The sequence below is a fragment of the Solanum verrucosum genome, unplaced genomic scaffold (assembly GCF_900185275.1).
Source record: "Solanum verrucosum unplaced genomic scaffold, falcon-dt-bn FXZP01000171.1, whole genome shotgun sequence".
Taxonomy (NCBI): domain Eukaryota; kingdom Viridiplantae; phylum Streptophyta; class Magnoliopsida; order Solanales; family Solanaceae; genus Solanum; species Solanum verrucosum.
Window position 1 is genome coordinate 231,588 of NW_026020397.1, and position 5,470 is coordinate 237,057.

The window sequence follows — 5,470 nt, forward strand, 5'->3', positions numbered from 1 at the left end:
ATTGTGTATATTATGGTAATGTTGAAAGGCCATTCCTCCCTTACCCCTACACTTGATTATGAATGAATTTCTACGATGATGATAATGTTGTTGTTGTGTCTTTGCAAGGACAATTACACACACACTCCATGCATAAATATGATCATGATGTATCAATGGTGTTAATTGAAAGTATAATTCTCATTTGCACCTTTACACATTATAATGCATGAAATGTACATGACCATGATGACCCTATTTTGTTTACTGAAAGTCCATCCTCATGAGAACACATGATCTTGGTGTGCAAGTTATTCTCACATACTAATTATGATTCTAAAGTTGAAAGTACATTCTAACTTTAATGAATCTATGAGTTATTTTATGAACTGTATTGAATGAAGGGTAGAGCACTCCTCCACACATATAAATATAATTCATGACTAATGATGTCTAATTTAGGAAATAATGCTTAGTACCGCGTGGATATGGACAATGATGTAAAGGCCCTTCCATCAATGCAATACGTCGGGTCATCTAAAGTAAACTCATGAGATGGAAGCTCCTGCACCAATGCAAGAGGTAGGGTTACTAGAAGGAATCTCCCTATCTCATAACTATGTGGCAACATAGGACCTTAGCTAGTGGATCCACATTATAGCTATACATTTAGTTCTACCTTAGGCAAGTAGGACACCTTCTTTTGGTGTGGGGTTACATGACATCGGATTCCATGTAGCTCACATGGTCTATGTCGGTTATGGCTACTTTCCCTATATAATAAAGATAATGAATAAGACATGAACTATACAATGACTTCTTAATGAGTTTTACTTAATAGGAGTGGGGGTATAGGACTTCACTTCCACATTGCACAAGTAGACTTAGTAGGATATCATGGGACGCTTCCTTTATATTATGATAAGATTTTAATGTATGCATATATATTGAATAGATAGTTGTTATAAATGACTTTCCTTATAATTCAAGTAATTTACAAGACTATTTCCTTATTTAGGGCAACTGTTTATAATGAGATCTAAGATTAAAGTGCATGACTAAGGTAGATTCAAAGGAGTACTTAGTAGGGTTTGTATTATGGGATGCCAAGCATACATTGCACAAGTATTTCTTAGAGTTTGCTTTTGTGATTATTACTTCATGATGAGATGATGTTGGTATTTGACTTTTTATTATTTTGTGATTGAAGGCTATGTATTGTGTAGATTGGGATTTGTATTATGTTGATGTTGGAGACTAAACTTGGTATTATAATGATATCTCTCGTGTTATAATGAAATGCATGTGAGTTGCCTTATTGGTTGCGTTCTCCAACTATTTCAAAGATGATGTTAAAAAATGGCATATAGTATGATTTCAAATGAAATGTCCCTTTTTATGCATGTTTTAAGGTTTTGGTGCATGACTTCACTTCTTCATTGTTTGAGTCGTGCGATAGAGCTTAACCCTATAGAGTCTCTCTTTTAATCCTTATCCAGTGATCTACAACATGTGAATACTTAAGGAGCTTGCACTGGTGGGTTTGAAGAAGACTGTGATGATCAAGGAGCTTCGTCTCAAGATACTCAAGTTCTTATTGGCTTAATGTCAAATGAGATGATTAGGTATGGTTTCCATTGGTTGACTTAACTCGGGATAGAGATTCCAGATTTCTATTAGTAAAATATGGAGGAAGATCCTCTAGAGTTTATAGAAAAGGTCTCTAGGATGTTGAACATTATAGGAGTAACACCGGTAGAGAAGGCGGAATCGGCCGCTTACCAATTGAAGGATGTGTCTCTAATATGGTTTAGTCAATGGAAAGGACCGAGGCCGGTAGAAATGGGTCCCATGGAATGGGAAAGATTTAAGTATGGGTTCGTTGATAGGTTTTTCCCTTTAGAAGTGAGAGAGACTAAGATACTTGAATTTGTTAACCTTCGTCAAAGTAGGTTAAGTGCTGAAGAGTATGCTCGGGTGCTCACTAGGTTGTCAAGATATGTTCCATCCATAGTGGCCAACACTAAGATGAAGATGATTAAGTTTATGTCAGGTTTATCCGACTTGATGATAAGGGAATGTATTGTGGTTATGCTTGAGAATGATATGGATATGGATCCTCTTGTGATTCGTGCTCAACGGTTTGAAAAGGACAAACTTGAAGAGAGGTCTAGAGGAACAAAGAGGTATAGGCTTGAAGATGATAACTCCTCACAAGAAGAGCCTTATGGTCAAAACTCTTCCAATATTCCCCTTAAGTTTAACCAAAAGAAGGTGTCTACCCCAAAATCTCAAGGAGTGAGTGGTAGTGGATCTTATGTGATTAGGCCTACTTGTGCAAGGTGTGGAAAGAAACATGATGGTAAGTGTCTAGCCGGCACAAAGGATTGTTATGGATGTGGTAGGAGTGACCAAAAAATAAGAAATTTCCTGGTACTTGCCATTTAGGAAAAAGAAAGGAAAAAAAATTAGGTCCGATGCTTTTCAAGCTAGAGGTGAACAAGAGTATCCTCCTAATGTTGCTCCCGATATTTGTTTCATGCTTATTTTTATTTCGGTAATACTTCTCTTTTGTGACTTGATAAATTGGATATGATGAACTTTTTGTTCTCCTTAGTATTCATGGGGTTAATTATGGCCATATGTGGTTGTTGGTATAACCCAACATAGCCATAATGAGTTCTACGATGTGTTGAATTTTGATAAATAGTGGTGTTTAAGTAATGCCTAGAGGGGTTGAGTGAGTAAACTCTTTTAAAAGTGGATAAAACTGTAATCCTCCATGATTTAGAATAATATTGTGTGATAAGTGTGAAGGTTTAGTTGTGACTTGCTCCGACCTTAGAATTGAAGGAAGTGATGTTCTAAAGAGTTTGTATAGGCTTACCCCAAGTGGGGGATATTGTGCTTAGTTGGTAAAGTCATTGAGTGTCCTTGATGTTCATGAGTTAGGCTTGCTTGAAATTCTCACCTTAAAAAGTGTAGTGAGTTTGAGGAGTTTAGTCCGGTTTGGTAGGTTCATATGAGACTTTGAGTGGTGTTGGTAAGGTTGCTTGTGAACAAGAGTGCTTAGATGAGAACCTCTCTAATTTAGAAGTACCAATTGGCATCTTAGACCGGCAAGCTAATAAATAGAAGAATAAGAAAATGCTTTCAGGAAAATGTCGAGGAATGGTATTTTAGTAATGGTTTTAATTGATGGTGCTTATTTGGGAAGCCAAGGGCCAATGAGATGTCCCAATATCCTTATGTTCCCTTCTCTTTCTCCTCTAGACATAGATTATAAGTTCTCATTGACTCATTTCATGATTGTGGAATCTTCAATGTTATGTGTGTCCTATAATTTCCTTGTCCCATAGAGTTACTTTTGTTAACCTTGGTACGGCTTGGATGTATGATTATTAGACCTCTATTAGTTTTAGAGCCCAGTAAGGTTATAATGGGTGTTAGAAATGCTTTGAGTTTGTGGAAAGGAATAGTAATTGAGGATTTTGCAAAAAGGGGCTTACTCCCAAGGGGGAGATCACGTGCTTGAGTAGCAACATTGATTGAGAGTCCCGATATCCTCATCTTTTGTTTTATTCCTATTCTAGTTTAAGACCAAGGACTCCTTTTTGGGGCTTGTTTTGTGTCTAGGAGTCATGAGTGTTTTAGAAATTTCCATGCTCTCCATATGTTGTGCATGTTTTTGAAAGATTCTTACTTTCTATAAAATTGATTTTTCATTATTTACATGTTCCTCATGTTGTTGTGCATTCTAGTATGGTGATGGCATATTTGACTTCATGAGATGATGTGATGAACATGCTTTGTTGTGCTTTTGATGAAATGACACATTGGCTCCGTGTTGATTGTGTCGAGCTTGCTTTTAATGAGAAAATGCAATTCTTCGTATGACTATGTGATTAATGATGTCTAGAAGTGATGGTATAGGCTCACTCCTAAGGGGGAGATGGTATGCCTAGCTAATATTGTTGTTATGTGATTGTATGTTGTCAAGACTTCTTTATATGATACATGTTCACAAAAACTTGTGTTTTCAAAGAAAATGAGTTTATGTGAATTGTTTCACTCATGTTGTGGTGCTTTGAGTAAGAGTTGCCTATTGTACTTCATGAGAAGAATATATGGACATGTTTTTGTTAGGAGATAGTAGTTCTTCCTTGAATATGACAAGTGATGAGAGTCTCATGCATAAATAGATTGTTTAGATATAGTTCATACTTCCTTATATTTCATTGAACATGCTGAGTTGAAGTTGATGTTTCCTCCATTAATAAGTGTAGATTGTGAATATTGTATTTTGAGTTATGCATTATTGTGATGTTTCATGAATGATTGGGCTGCTAGTCGTGAGTCTTTAATTACAAAAAGTGTTTCAAGTGTCATCCGAGGAAAAATGTTTCTAAGGGGGAGATAATGTAACAACCCAGAAATCTAGTAAGACCAAGCTAGAGTGTAATGGAAACTAGTAGGTGAAACTAGAGCCTAACGTGTGAGATTTTGAGTTTGATGTTTGGTTGTAGGTTGTATATTGACTTCTTGAGCTTAGCTTGAGCTGCCTAGGGGTTAAACTTCAAAATACGACCCCCCAAGGACCAACAAAGGGTCCTTGAGGGGGACCCTAAAGCCTAACCCCAAGGCTGCCCCATAAAGCAAAAAGCTGTCAAAAATGTGTGACCTACGGATGGCCATCTACGGCCAGTAGGTCAATTGACACCCTGCAGGTCTTGCTCTGTAGGTCAAGGCCATGTAATCCATGCTGCAGAGCTAAACCATTACCCCACATTAAGGGGTGTGGTCCCATCCACGGTCCGTGGATAGGGGTCTCGTGGTGTGCACCTATAAGCTGTCCAAACATCCCGGCCAAGGTAACCAATTTCCAACTAATTCCTTTTAAATTAGTTTCAATTAGGGGTCATTTAATATGGTAATTATACATGTATATAAGTTATTTTAAGTCCATAAACACCTCATTAAATCATTATAACACAAGACCCCAAATCAAAATCCAACTACTCTTCTCTCCAAAAAAAATCTCTCTAGAACCTCCACTGAAGAACAAAGAAAGATATCAAGGAAAGCTTGAAGGAAGGAGATTTTCAATACGAATTTGGAAGGATTATACACCTAAGGTATGTGAGTTATTCATCCTTGGGAAGCTATCACCTAGGTAGCCCTTTCAAAAGCTTTTAACTCAATTCTAGAAAACATAATTAGCTAGGGTTTCAACTCAACTCCATGGATTCCTTTTAAAGTTGATTTTAAAGGTTGAATGATGTTTGTTTATGAATGTATGATTGATTTTATATGAGTTTAACTCGAAATCCTTCAAGAATCCATGAGACCCCCAACCCTAGTTGTGGTCCTTCTTTACATTATGTGATGGTTTTGCAATTTGGTCCAATTGATTGAATGTGAGTTAATTATGATGTAATTGCATGATCTAAGTGTGATTTTACTTGTTTACTTGATTAACCTAAGATTTTTA